This window comes from Haemaphysalis longicornis, unplaced genomic scaffold (assembly GCF_048455015.1).
Source record: "Haemaphysalis longicornis isolate Haplotype H1 unplaced genomic scaffold, Haemaphysalis longicornis Haplotype H1 scaffold_1, whole genome shotgun sequence".
Classification (NCBI taxonomy): Eukaryota; Metazoa; Arthropoda; class Arachnida; order Ixodida; family Ixodidae; genus Haemaphysalis; species Haemaphysalis longicornis.
In genome coordinates, this window is record NW_027526203.1 from 299,075,933 (window position 1) to 299,091,582 (window position 15,650).

At 46.4% G+C, this 15,650-nt stretch overlaps 1 protein-coding gene across 2 annotated transcripts in view; it reads right to left on the minus strand.

Moving 5' to 3' along the window:
• Positions 1-15,650, minus strand: part of LOC144148956 (inactive dipeptidyl peptidase 10-like) — a 541,623-nt gene that overhangs the window by 298,051 nt on the left and 227,922 nt on the right. The window lies entirely within an intron of this gene.

Below are 15,650 nucleotides of genomic sequence, written 5' to 3' on the forward strand. Positions count from 1 at the left end.
TGTGGCATCCACCAACCAGCTGTGGCATCCACCACATCAACTTGCCGTGACAAAGAGCCTGATGAATGCCGAGGTTGGTTAGCTCCACCGTGTAAGCACAGCCTCAGTCTGTACACCGGCTTGCTTGTCCGAGGTGACGTTCACTTTTTATGAACTGTCACAGCCACAGCCTGGAGCGGACGAACTTTTTTCGTGATCTTACAGTTTCACATGCTGCAACAAAATACAGTTTTTACTAGGGGTTATTGGACTTTGCGAAGAGACGTGTCTCGTTTCCTGCTGGAGGTTTTGCGGGTCCCAGGGCTAAGTGATGAGCGGCGACTTTTCGTGTCTGTGATACGGTATGGTGTCGCTCAGGCGGAGCTATTGCCGACAATTTCATGCAAGGCTACGCCCGCCTCAGCGAACAATACTTGCTGCTGCTACTACTACTACTACTACTACTACTACTAATACTACTAATACTATTAGTAGTAGTAGTAGTAGTAGTAGTAGTAGTAGTAGTAGTAGTAGTAGTAGTAGTAGTAGTAGTAGTAGTAGTACGGCTACTGCGACTACTAGGTTCATGCGGTGTAAGTTACAACCGGGCAACCTCAGGGCTCGCGAGGAAGCGAAGGCGCCCAGTGTGGTGCGGGGAGTTATTTTAGCTGTGTGACTTAGGCTAATTGCGCACGCTATAAAACCGGTTGATTCTGCACGGCGAAAGCGCGCTCTTATTCACCGACTTCATGCGGCGCTGTAATAGCTGCTAGGCGTTTGAGGCGTAGCCGACAGTGCGCATAAGAAAATATTAACGAACCGCGTCATCTGCTTCCCCTGATGAGAGGGTAAGCCATGGGGAGATGAACATCGCTGCCAGTGCATCTGCTGTCGTCATTGGTCGGTGCTACCCCGAATAACTTCTCCACTGTCTCGTTCGCACTGTAACGTTCCCTACGCTGTCGGAAGCTTATGACCGGAATATACTTAGCCAGTTAGCTCGATGCATGATCGTCGAATGGATCCCTAGGCTGACGGCTGTCATGTAATGAACAGGACCCGCTGTCAAGCGCGCGCTATTCCCAGTGCAAAATAGCGCCGGCGGCGAGGCGATGCGTACTCGCCAAGAACATACGCTCAGAGGAGGTTGAGCCGTGGAAGAGGCAGTAACTCGCCGTTCACTGAATCTGCGCATATTGCTCGGACACTGAGCACCACCTACAAGCTGATAAAGCAACATCAGGTACAGATGGTGCATTTGGACCTGACGTTGCTTGAGGTATACCCCGGCTACACTAGGGTACGAATGTCATTTGAACCAAATGTCATTTGACTCAAATGGGGTGCTTCGAATGCCATTTAGAATCCGCCGTGCTACACTACAATTTCGATGGCATTGGAAAGCATTCACAATTGCTCGCCGTGCTGTAGTGGTGCTGTTGTCGCCCCGTTCCGTTTTCGCACAATAATACAACAATCAAATTTAGGAGCAGTTTAAGGCAGTAAAATGATATCAAATTAGAAGAGACACCAGTTTTGACTCTAATGTGGTGGCTGTTCGCGTAGTTCTGTTTTTTTTTTTTTTGCAACTGGTCCACTGGTTTTGAGAGTATGAAAATTAAATATGTTGATTTCACATTTTAAGTAAATGAACAGTGAACAAAGTTCCACAAACAAAAATATTTTGTTTGTTTCACACACGGGAGTATTATATTTTTTATTGCCGATCCAAGACGCTGCGTGCGAGAGTGCTAGAAATGGCATTTGAAATGCCAAACGTCTCTCTCGGTGCTCATTTTGCTCGAATGTCATTTGAGCCGAATGACATTTCAAGACCAAGTGTAGCAGCACAACTTGGCATTTGAGTCAAATGACATTTGGTTCAAATGACATTCGGAAACTCGGACACTGCGCACCACCTACAAGCTGATAAAGCAACATCAGGTACAGATGGTGCATTTGGACCTGACGTTGCTAGTGAAGTGTAGCAGGGCTATTAGTCGTATGTAGCTAAAATAGGTCAGCGCGTGGAGCTAAAACGCAGCCAGAGAACTGCCTTTTTTGCCGTGGAGGAACATCTGGTTTTAGCGCCGGGATTATCTTCACCATCGGTGACACATTCGCCATCAGAAGGCCTTGAAAGTGCAGTTGCTCAACATGACCAATGACAACATGCTAACGAAAAAAATTCCCCGGGGCTTGCTCACGTTTTGAATGCGAAAGCAGTATGGCTGGCCCTGGCGACACTTATAAAATACTTCTTAATTGCTACGTCATGTGTTCCCGCCTTCACTCGCTTTCATTTGCTCGTCTTCACTGGATATCAGGCGGCAGATCATTCGCCACTTGGTACGGAGAAGCTACGAATGTGTGTTATGGTACCCTCATGGATCGGCATGACACACACACGATGTGGTAATAATGAGTCGCCACAGGAAGCCATAACACTTTCGCATTCTACCATCTACTGCTCATAACGCCAGGGTTTGCAGGAAAACTGTGTACCTCTCGCGCCGCCGAAAGCGTTACCAGAGGGGGTAGGGGGGCAGCCTAGCCGGGAAATGTCCGCGAGCAGAACGCGTCCATGTACAGTAAACCAGGTAGCGGGAGAGAGAGAGAGAGAGAGAGAGAGAGAGATGGGGGGGGGGAGAGATACTTTATTTGGGAGTCTGTGACCAAAAGTCTGCTCGTAGAGAAGGCGCAAGTGGCAACAGCGGGAATGCGGAGTAGGGTGGGGAGAGTGTGTCGTCGAACGCGACACAGCCGCTCCCGCTGCCAATCCCGTAGACAACGCCGGCCGGCAAGCTACAGCAGTTTCGTGCGCTGATTTGGACTGAGCCTCGCTCAACATTGTTTTGTTTCGTAAATATTTGCAATCCAGTGAAGACGAAAGAACTTCGGTAGATTACCCACCACTATTAAAGCGAAGCTGTTTACGCCTCACTGATGGCGTTCAATGTCACACGAGAACGCATTGCAGGAAAGCCGACTTTATGCAACGGGTTTTACAAAACTATGGTGATGATACGTGAAGAAAAATCAAGCTTTTTCCCGTGGTCGGAGTCGTGGTCGGAATCGAACCTGGCTCCCTCGCGTTACGAAGCCGATGTCTATCCGACTGCGCTATTGGAACAAGGTCGAAGCCGCTTCGCGTTTTAACCATCTTTCTCTTAAAAAGAGTCTCGATTTTTATGAATGGGCCAGCCCACCATCTTTTTTAAATAGTAATTTATAATGCTCTTCCGGGAAGTTTAAGAGTGCTTGAGTCACGTCGCGTAATTCGTGTATAAGCAAGGTATTATGGCGAAGTTCAAGCACATAAATCCCCTCCAGCGAAACTATGTACGCGCATCCCTTTCTCATGCGCTTGGAATGTGTTAGGGGAAGCAGTATATAGGTGTGACAAGTTATCTAGCTATATGGGTGAGGGCTACGTGCGTTATTTGGAATGACCGCTTAGGGGCTGTCAATGCGAATCATTGAGTACGGACTTGTCCCAGAATTTCCGCGTAAGCGATAGCATGTCCGAAAGGTGAGGTCATCAATGATACCGTTTTGAAGTTAACGCCGTCATCAATCCAGGGCAGCCATTAAGTGACGTCGATGCATTGCAGAGTAGCAGCAGCTGGTGTGGAGCTTACACATTCCGCAGGCGAAGACAGACTGATACGAGTAAGGAATGATGGTAACGTTTTAGTACACAGAAGGACTCAACAGTGAAGGGAGAAGTGCCTGATCGCCCCAACCGATAGGGATGATGAGGCAGTCGTGGTTCTGTGGATATGTTCGTCTAGCAGAAACTCATCGTAGTACGCAATGGTAAAGTTGAATCTCCGGGTGACTATAAGACGCGCACGAGATGGCAAAATAAAGGCTTTCACCTTTACTTGACGGATTCAAAAATGAAATTCTGGGCACGTTTTTTTTTATTATTCCATGTGAAAAAACTGAAAAACGATACGGCACTTTCATGTGGATAAGTGTGGATAAGTGGACGTGCGACTGCCAGACTGCTAGTTAATAATTTCAGAACAACTGTGTGAAGTCGAAGCAGAAGTGACGAGTGTGATCTGCTTCCTTTTTCGTGTAAGTTTTGTTTAACGAGAGTGCTATTTAATGAACAGTTCTCTTCATAAAATCACTTACTGAAAAGTTTCAATAATACCTTAGTGCACCAACTGCATCTAAGCGCTTTCAAGGCGAGTGCACCATTGATGTAATTCTTACTATAGTACGTTTGTGGCACAAGCGTGTATCGATGACTCGAAAGCAGTTATACCTTGAAGGGAGTTGCCTTTTTAAAGAACCACGAGTGTGTGTGCTTTGCAATGTGTATGAGGTCAAAGCTTGCCGCCGAGCACTCTGCAATGCCAGTTCCTATTTTCCATAATAGCGCTCAAATCTTTACAGGAGAAAGGCACTCGGCTTTTTCAAGAATCACGGAACAGCCCCGTGGCTTAGGGATTAGGACTCTGGTGTTTTCCGCCGAACACAATGAGCTCATGTTTCAACGGAGAAAGCGAGGGTTTCGGTAAAAGCCGCAGTGAAGATAAGCTGCCGCTAACTTCGCTGACGGATATTTCAAACCACCAGGCGGTGGAATAATTCGTTAAAAACTCGGCTATGTTCATACGACATCCATCTTTAAGAATGAACTGTAGAAATGTGCCTGGAAGCGAATTAATAAAAAGAGGCCACTTCAAAGATTTATTAAGTCGGCGGCGTTTTCGTACTCATGTCAATAGGCCGCATAATACCCCCGCAAAAACGCCAGCTGGGATAATGTTACGCGCTGCTTCTTTTCAATAAAACATGTAAATTCTACAATGGCTCGAAAGCCTGCATAACGGGACATCCAGAACACAGATTATACCTAAGTTAACCAGTAGGTCGTCATCTTTTTTATTGCCTGTAGTATTTTAACAGTGGATAGGCGACTCTGATGCGTTCAAATAAAAACAAGGGCTCTTGCTTTGTATGACGTGGAAATACAGCTCGAGCACACGTGTCGCGGCGTGTTCCTTTCTTTTGTGTACAGTTGGCAACCACTCTTAACCCAGCCATAAGGCTTGATAAATGTTTGCTTGACGTGGTATCGCAAAGAGAACTTTAGAATTATAAAGAGAACTTTATTTGCTTAATATACACCCCCGTGTACGGCCAATAGGGGAGCAGCTCACTAGAGGTCGTTTCCGTCCGCATGCGCGAAAGCAATGAGAAGCAGAGCAGCTCTCCTGAAGAGCTGGGTACACTAGCCGGGTTACGAGACCATTATTTTCCGTCTTTGCAGACCAGAAACAGTTGTTGCTGTGCAAATGGCAGTTACAAATGCTGTATTCTATGTGTATTGTTAAAAGCGGAAGATTGCCAGTGGGAAGTTGCTCCAGGACGCTCACGAAAGATGCTGGATTCCCTCCCTTCCCCAGAAACGATGACTCCGCCGTGGATTTCAGCGTCTCCAGCTGAGCGTACGCACTGGACTGAGACGTCTAGGACGCATTAGCGCTGCTGGCGGAATTTCCTTCCGCGGACATCCTCTGGCCTGGGAGCTACTGCCTCTTTGGCGGGCTCACTGCGTTCTGCCAAGGACATGGGTCGTCGGCGCTTGTAACAACAGAAACGGTGGCCATGGCGGTGGCTGAGTCTTGTCCATGGGGGCCCTGGTGGTATCGGCTTTCTCGCTTGTCCTTTCGGGTGCGGGGAGGCGGCACCGGCACGTCCGTCTCCTGTTTCAGCATCACCCTCATCGTGGCGCGGAAGGCCTTCTCGAGGGTTTGCGCCATGCTCAGAATGTCTTCACAGCGGTTGTAGTACATGTAGCAGTTGTTGAACACGGTGTTAAAATCCTGGATTCACTCTTCAGCGCACGAGTAGTAATTGATTGATTGTAGGGTTTAACGCGCCGACGCAACGCAGCTGCGTTGCGTGGCGATGAGGCGCGCCGTAGTGGAGGGCTCCGGATTAATTTTGACCACCTGGGGATCTTTAACGTGCGCCGAAATCTCGTACACACGGACATTTTTGCTTTTCGCCTCCATCAGAACAAGCCTCCATCAGAACAAGCGTCCAACAAGCGTCCACGTTTCTAAGCGCGATTCCAGGCAGTGGTGGTTTCACTGGTTTATTGATTGGACAAGTTCGAAGCGAATGTGCGCCCAGCTACTCCATTTCACCAATAAAGGGTCATAGACCCGCCTATAGAAATCAACTGTTCACGACAGTTTTCGTGAGTTCCAATAGTTCTCTATAAACTGCGCCCCTGGGTTGGTGTTCATGGATTCATGGTAAAAAGTTAATACGCCACCTAATACTTTGACGCTATTCCTGTCGAGGTATAAAAACACATACAAGGCACGAACAACCTTATTTTGAAGACCTACATCAGGCCTTGGTCCTAGTAAAGATGCTAAACACCTAACCAAGTGAGGGTTCGAGCTAGTTGGTACTCCATAGTGCAAATTTAAAGCGCAACAAATTTAGACAAAAGACGAATGACACAAGGACAAGCGCTAACTTTCAACTGGAAATTTTATTTACGAAACAACATATATATACGAAAAGGTGAAAAAATACAAAAAACCAGTGCATGTGCGCATCGTCCTAAACTAGATTATGTGCGTACTGTACTGTATCAGCAAAAGCGCTGGCCTTCCTGGGTAAGCCCATGGCATGAGGAGCGTGTGCGCGCCTGTACAGTGCGCACACGCACTGTACAGGCGCTAAGCTAAGCTAAAAATAAGCTAAGTATAATACCTATGAAAATGACGAGCGTGCTAGCATTCGCAGCAGGAGCATAAAGCGCGCGCAAAGTAAACAGAGACGCTTGTGGGGTCACGCATCCCCCTTACAGAAATTAAAGCAAAAGCTTCGTCTTCCCTCAATAGGTGCCATGCACACACGGTCGCCAGCCGTGTCCGTAACTTACGCAATCGCAGCAAGGTGCCTCTTTCCCCCTCCCCATCCTCACCCTCCCCGGATCTGGTGGCGGCGTCACTGCGTCACCTAACTAAAAAACGTAGCCAAAATTAACACTACAGACTCCCAAAAAACAATGGAAGGCCTGTGTTGCGAATGGAAACAAACAAAAATCTGTCCTAGTCCGAAATTTTACACCATGCATAGGGTTTCATTACACGAATTCGGAAATTACTGAAAAATGAATAGAGACCATTTTTTTTAATTCTTTTCTTTTTAATGTTTATTCTTTTCTTCTTGTCTCCAACTCTTATTCTTCCACCTACTTCCTTTGTTTCCTTCTCCCCCCTTCCCCACAGAGTAGCATGTCGGCGAATTCATGCTGGCAAACCTCTCTGCTTTCTCTGTAATAGTCTCTCTCTCTGTATCTCTTCGGAAATTACTGTTAGCATCTCCCGCGGCGCAATCTACCAAACGGTGGATGGCCCCACGCAGCCAAGCACCAGCCTTGTCCCTACGCTCACAGAATATACACTTCTGAGCACTGGATTTGCCGCATTCTGGCACCAACTCCGCAACTTCCCAAAGCCACTGCCGGACGTTCTCGCGGTCACATCGTAAGGTATGTCACCACCTTTTACAATTTATTTCCAAATTTGCACTGGCAAATTTTTATTTCCTATGGGCCTTATAAAGGACCGTCTTTTATGATATTTAAAAGTTGAAATAGTGAAAATAATACAACTGATGCTTGTAACTGACAAAAAATGCCCCAAACTTGGGTATTACGCGAACATTCATATCTCTTGAATGCATGGCAGGAAGTTCAAAATATTTAGTACAGTGGTAGCCAACTAACCGTTCTGTGCAACTAATTAGGATCTCTGCCATCCGATAATATGGAATCAAGTTATAGGGAAAAAACCAAAGAAAGCAGGAAGATGGGTCGTTTTTTGTCTACATACCCTGCAATAAATCATGATTACATAAAACGTACCATCCATTTTTAAAAATTCTAGTTGATTGCACAGAATAGCAATAAAGAAAAAAGCCGGCAAAGTTTCATAGAAAAAGAATTATTCATTTCAAGGTTAGAACTGTTCGCGCAAAAAGGAAGTGCAAAAAATCAAGTTTTGAGAAAAACAAGAATAAAGTTTTTCGATCCATGTTTAAACCAGATAATCTTGTCTGGGGGCGTTAAAATTCACCAGGTTCATAGCCAGGGCTCTCCTTAGCTGCCACGAGGTCTTTTTTTGCCTTTTGTTCCTGCCCGTATTTTCTTGTGGAGGTGTTTTGTCTCACCCATTGATTGGCGCTTACCCTGCTTCACTCGATACTGGTCACTGGTACAATATCCTACGTGGAGTGTGGTGGCCATGTTAGATGCCCGCTTCCCTAAAAATATCTGCTGTACTTCTTTTGCCATGGTTTGAGTGTCTGACAGCCCCATATATACCAAAAGCTAGAATGGGCAGGTCACGTGGACGTTTTAGGTAACCTAAGTCAGTTGTGCAAAAACAGATGATAGGTTCTGCATACCTATAATCCTATTACCTTCCAGTAAAGGTTCTCGCATCACCACCTTACAATTGTTCTCCAAATTCCCAAGGCTTGCAGTACTAACTGATACATTCACGTCCACATGGTCTTCGATTGGAGCATTCACCGTGTACCGATTGTCATGAAACTTTCGCTTTTGGTGCCTCTTGTCCTGGACTTGACTACGCCTTCATACTAAAACGTCCAGCGTATGTCATTGCTGTTTCTGCTAAGTATAATTCCTATGAAAATGACGAGCGTGCTAGCATTCGCAGCAGGAGCATAAAGCGCGCGCAAAGTAAACAGAGACGCTTGTGGGGTCACGACTGAAACATTGTCTTCAATATTCCTTTACATATCACACTAAAATATACCAAAACATTTTTGAATGTACACTGTTGATATTCCTGCGCTATCAGTTTTTGTTACTGCACCACTTTAATTTCGGTTTCGGAACCATCCACCAGCTGTTAGCAAATTGGCTATAACTTTTGAACTAACTAAGATAAGAACATTATTCTTTCTGTAGAACATTTAAGAATGTTTGAAGGTTCTCAAAAAATAATAATAAAAAATGGTATTTAAAAAAATCGTCTTTTCAAAGGTGGTGACATAAACCGCACAAGCGTAGATGTCCTCTTTTTTTTTCACAGCTGTTACAGACGGTGGAACTGTATTTGTGTGCAGTTTCAGGCTTAGTAGGTCGTCATACCAGGTTCTAGATAATTAAAAACTGCGAGCCTCAACTCTAGTGCAGTAATGTTTGAGAAAGAATTACAAAAAAAAATATTGGGAGTTGTGAAGAGTGTTTCGAGAAGCTCTTATTCAAAAGGAATCCTTGCTCATTGTGAAACTCTACTTTTCGGAAATGATTTTACTGTGTTCCTGAACGGTATGCCTTTTGGCGATATTGCTTGTAATGCGCGTAAAAAATTTGTCCATGCACACAAATATTGAATACGTATGTACAAAGCACGCCGTTTCCCAGGCAGCGCAGGACTGTTCGGCCTAAAACAGGCCGGTGTACTTTGGCCGGTGATTTTCTGTCCGGCCGTTTTCCGGCAGCCATGTTCGGCCCATGTCCAAATGTGGGCCTTTTGGCCGTATACGGCCGTACTCCCATGGCTGTCCAACGGCCAGTGTCCGTCGGCCAGTCGACCGGCTTACGGTCATACGGCCAGATTCCAGCCGTAGGGCTCCGGCCATTCCAAAGCCACCCGTGTACGGCCGAAGTACGGCCGCCGGATTACAGCCGAGATGCGGTCGTCGGACTCCAGCCGGACTAAAGCTACCGGAAATACGGCCATGCTACGGGCATTGGAGTTCAGCCACAGTACGTTAACTGTACTGAGGCCGGTCAATGCATGTCGCTAAAGCAGATGACTCATTCGCGCAGTGCAGATCTGCACTGCTTCGAAGCAGCTCAAACCCAGCATTTTGGGTCCAATGCAGCCACATGAAAGTGAGCTCGCGCGCAACCACCAGCCGTCAAGCTTTAAGCGCAGCCTTGCTTAATTACCAGCCTCAGTTGACAGCAAAATTCATTTATTAAACAGCGTTCACAAATTGTCGTTCCTTTAATTGCTGTGCCTCTTTTACTGCCCAACCCAGAAAATATTCAGTTCTTTGTAGAGCTTGAATAGATGTATTGTCCAGGTCCTGATATCCTCTGTGGGGCGGCTTACCTGTAATAAACGGGAAAAGAGGAGGGGGGGGGGGGGGGGCGGCGGAGGGCGCATACTTTAGTGGGTAGAATTTCAGAGAGATAAATTGCGCCGCTTTTAGCCAATTTCTTTTAGGGTAATATTCCGGAACACTTTCATGCTATGACTACATAAACTATTTTTATAACAGTTGCTTGACCAATTTTGCTGTATATAAAACCGGCGTGAATGCCTTTACGAAGCGTTTTGGTTCTCAACAAAACACTCAGGCGCATTTAATATAACTCCTTCACAAAAAAAGTATTTCCAGTTTTTGCCCATTTTTCTTGCAAAGACATTTCTACTCGATCAACTTTTCTGATGATCTTGGGCAGGGCTGATCCTAAGAAGGAGCGAACAGGTACTTTCATTTTCAATCTATTTTAATGTTGTTTTCATGAGTGTAGGTCCACACCACGTAATAGTCCAAAAGAACTTAATTTACTTCTAATGTCATACTACGTTCAAAAAATTCTAGACGCGTTGCGAATGACGCCCTGCTTCAGGTGGCTGCAGTTGTATACCTCTGTGATCACGCAAGGAAACGCGTAAAATTAGAGTTACATAATTTGTTTCAAACCAATAACATAGCAATGGTAGCATGCATACAGGAAACCTTGCATACTGCAACGAATAGGGCAATAAATATTTTATTGGTCAAGGTTGAATCCGTAGGGTTCTCAACCCGTCGGAGGCAAACTTGCGCCTCTGGAAGTTTATTTATTTATTTATTTATTTATTTATTTTTATTCATTTATTTATTCATTGTTTTATTTATTTATTATTTATTTATTTATATTCATTTATTTATTCATCGTTTTATTTATTTATTTATTTGATGCCTGCTTGCCTTTGCATGCATTACAGAAGGGAGATACATAACACTAAGCATTAAATATGAGACAAAATAACAAAATAATTCTACAAAGCGCGCTGAAAATCGTCAATATAAACAGTTAATGCTATCATAGGTGGAAGATAATTACACTGCAGTATTGATGTAAAATAAAATGAATCGCGCAAGGCGCCACTTTTAAAGGAAAGTTAATAATTTGCTTTAAGCTAGCGGTCCCACTTTGCGATATGTAGAATGGCGCTTGGACATACTTCTCCCCTTCTACTTCAGTTTTCGAATGATAGATATTACGAAAAAAGTTCGACCTGTGGTTTCGTCTGTGATCTTTCATGTCCTGCCATTTCAGTTTACTTTTAATTTCTCTCATGCTAAGTTGAGCGTGACAATTACCTAATACGAATCGCACTGACATATTCTGTATGTTTTCGAGCGTATCAACCAGCTCTTTGGTGTAGGCGATCCACGAAAACACATGCGTACTCCAAGATTGAGCGCACATGAGTGAAATACGGTTTTTATTTTCAGTTAGATGGAGGTTCACTGAAATTTCGTCTCAGAAAGACAAAAGCCTATGCAGTCGTAACGTTTATGGTGTGAACCTGCCTATTTAACCTCTAACCACTCCCTAAATAAACTCCTAGGTATTTATATTCCTCGCCCGTTGTCACAGCAGCATAATTTATGGTATACGTATTCAATTGGAATGAAGGTTTTCTTGTAAAGGTGCCACGTTAACACACTGTTTAACATCCAAAAACTTTTCTGAATCAGCACACCAGGATGTTATTAAATTCGAATAAAGCTGCAGGTATACGGAATCACGTTCATTCGCTATAGTCCGGTAAACTACACAGTACTTTTTAACAAAGTTATAGGGCCAATAGTAATAATAATGCAAAAACCGATTCATTCAGTTCATAGGACGAAATGTACTACGCCGAAGGGGATATGGAACACCATCATTTCCTTTTTTGCAGTCCAAGAATATACAGTCAACCACTGTAAGCTTATAAGAACCAAATCGTGCGTGAACTCAACAATCTGCGTTGAGCAAGAAAATCCTGACAAAATCCGTGCTTGCTAGGATGCTGGCGATTATGTTTAACCAAATGAGTCATATCCCAAGAGTAGCTAAGCTCACCTTCAAACATCGGAACTAAATTAACAGCTAGGCTTCGTCAGCTACAAGGCTCTGTTGTTATCGCAAATTTAAAATAGTTTTTTTTTTCTAAATAGGCAGTCGTAAAATCCCATGAAGTAACATAGTGCAGGGCATGAAGTTGATCCTACCAATGCGCGAGCGAGTCTCTTCTACGATTATCACCAACAACATAGTGCAACATTGCTTGTCGCAGTTTAATTGTACGCAGAATAACTTGCGCTTTTGCTCGCACTTGCCTTTCTTTGGTGGGGAGTCCTTAACATGGTGGCGTTTTAGCTCCTGCGTGGTGGCCGCTTGCTCGACGCCCTTGAAGGCCAGTTATTCTGGCGAACCATCTTCATCTCGGATCGGACATCTCTGCCGGGTCGATGTCTCCAATGCTCTCCATTTCTTGAGGGTGCGAATATCCTCGAGCTGATGCGTCGACGAAGCCGGCGGCAGAGGCGTCGTAGCGGCGATGACTGGCGAGGCTTAGCTCACCCGTCGGTGTGGCACAGTCTTCTTGTGGCAATAAATGACATTTCGATGGCCTAAAACATTCCCTGCTAATGTCCAGTGAGTCCTTGCACCTTGCCCGTTCACCGAGAACACTCATTACTGTTTGAAAAACGATGTTCGTTCATTTAAAACGTAGAAACACGGAGCGGATGAAAAACGCGTCCCCGTCGTTCGGCTCCCTAACGGCTTTTTCTGCCCCCAGGAAAAAATCAGTCGGTCTCCTTCCAAACACGTCTTTGCATGAATTCTCGGCGCCCAGGCGCGTGCCGTTGTTCGGCTGTATGCCGTTTGCCGAAAAAACGACGTATAACCAGATACCTTACGTAGGCCGGTCTCCTCTTGAACACCGGTTGCCATATATTCGGTGGCCATTCGCTTGCCGTAATTCGGCCGAGGACAGCTAACCGAATGAAAAACGTATATTCTGGGGCCGTACGTCGGCCGGTATCCTTCATAACACTGGTTGCCCGAAGGAAACGAATATTCTACCGCCGGACGCGCGGTTCACCGTTGAAACAACGAATGCACGGCAGCCGCGCTCCGGCCGGTCTCCTTTCGAACACCAACTGCCGCAAGAATACGCATATTCTGTGGCCGGTCGCTAGCCGTGCTTCGGCCTGTTACCGCTTCCCGAAAAAAAAAACGGATGCCCTAGGGCCGTACTTCGGCCGTTCTCTTTCTCAACATCGGCAGCCGTAAGAGAACTGAATATCTGGCAGCCGGTTAGGTGCCGTTGTGCGTCCGGACACGGGCGGACGGAAAAATACCGAAGCGCTGGTTGCCGAATGTTGGCCGTTCAACGCATGATCAGTGGCTGCCAGAACCTGGATGCTGGCCGGACATGCCAGAAAGCGGCCATAGACGGTCCCGTCTTGGGGCACACTTTCTGTGCCGCCTGGGTTACGTGCAACGGGCACATTGTATACGAGAAAAAGAGCAAAGTCAAAACACAGAAATCATGTGTTTTGGGGGTGTCCAGCGTCCTACAAATATCAGAAACAAGCTCCTCACCAATGACGTGCAAATTATGCGTCGCAAGCGTTACGGGGATTGAGCGAAGGTGAAACCGTAAAAGTATCGGCCATTGACGTGGCATACGAAGCCTGCTGGGGCTTAGGCCGCCCAAGCAATAGCTCACGTCCCCATTCTAGCACGAGCTGTGGAAAAGCTTACAGTAAGCACCAGGGCATTATATATTGCTATGTGGCGTCAGAACAAGTGAGACGAACTACGGTTGAAGCCTTCAGCTCGAAGGTGCAGCGATGTATTAATTGTCGACCATGACAGCCCGAACCCGAAGCTACGTTCCAGTGCCTACTTCGCTGAATTAAGAGGGCAAGTTGGGCTAGTTGGTGCAGATTCAGATTCATGATGAAAAATAGCGCAAGAAACACTGGGACAAAAAGAAGAGGGGACGACGCACAGCGCTGAACTCGCAACTGAAAGTTTATTAGAAAGAAAACCGGTATTTATACACAAAACCGTACTATCGCGTGAACAGGTAACACGGCGGATGCATGTGAGACACTGTTTAAGGATGCCAACTGTGGTTGCTCACATGCGTTCCCCGTGTTATCTGTTCACGCGATAGTACGGTTTTGTGTATAAATACGGGTTTTCTTTCTAAAATTACGCCCACCTCCCCTCGCGGGAACCCAGGGCCCGTTTGCCCGAACGCGATAAGTGTGGGAATAAGTTCTCAACTATGACTTTACCGCTGTATAGGTAATAATTAAGTCGTTTGCCCGAAACTGATGCAAACGCTCGGTTAAGGTAGCGTTTCTGTCGGGTTTTCTGGCAACCGGCTTATTTGCGGTGGCCGAATTCGACTTATTGGCGTCTTATTCGTTAGCGGGAACTTAATCGGGAACTTATGCGTACGGGCAAACGGGCCCTGGTGTGATGCAACGCATCTCATGGGGGGGGGGGGGGGGTTCCATTGGCGTTTTCCATCGTATTGATTACGCTTATAGCAGGGATTCTCACGCGAAGGGGAGGTGGGCGGACGACCGTCAACTGAGACCGCCGGAGCGCGGCATGCCGCTTTATATTCACAGTGCCCGATGGAGAGGAGAGCGCGGAGAGAGAGAGAGTACTGCACATGCGCAGCGCCGAGCGCAGCGCCGCCCACCGGCGCCTAGCAACGGGGTGAGAGCGCGCTGCGCCAACCCGCAGCTGTTTGGGAGAGAGTGTTCGCTATCGGAGAGAGGAGAGGAGGGGATGCGCAGCTGTGCGGGCAACGCCGGACAGACACAGGAAGGACAGAGGGGCGAGCATGAGATGCGTTGCATCTAATAAAGTTTCAGTTGCGAGTTCAGCGCTGTGCGTCGTCCCCTCTTCTTTTTGTCCCAGTGTTTCTTGCGCTCTTTTTCATCATGAATCTGGACCTACTTCACTGCCTTTTCGTTGCGAAGATTATGGTGGAGCACGCCACTGTTCATTCCAACCACTGTCATTCCTATAACGATCATCACTGTACATGGTCACGCACGCATGCACGCAAATGGCAGCAGAAATCCTGATGTCTGATCACCTTCATTTACCCGCGAAGGGCGGAAAAGTGTTGATTGATTGATTGATTGATTGATTGATTGATTGATTGATTGATTGATTGATTGATTGTGAGGTTTAACGCACCGACGCTACACAGGCGATGAGGCGCGCCGTAGTAGAGGGCTCCGGATTAATTTTGACCACCTGGAGATATTTACGGTGCGTCGAAATCCCGAACACACGGGCGTTTTCGCTTTTCGCCTCCATCATAAAAGCGGCCGCCACGGCCGGGAATCGAACCCGCGTCCTTGGCCTCAGCAGCAAAACGCCTTACCCACTGAGAAGGGCGGAAAAGTAAAGCAACCTTCGATGCTTCATCTTCCCCAGCTGCGCAAATACACCGCTACAAGAAAGAAAACTAACTCTGCCTCAAAAGCCTCACCCCGGCCGGTTTCATCGCTGCTCTACGAAGCTTCCAAAAGATGACGCGGGTTCGATTCCCGGC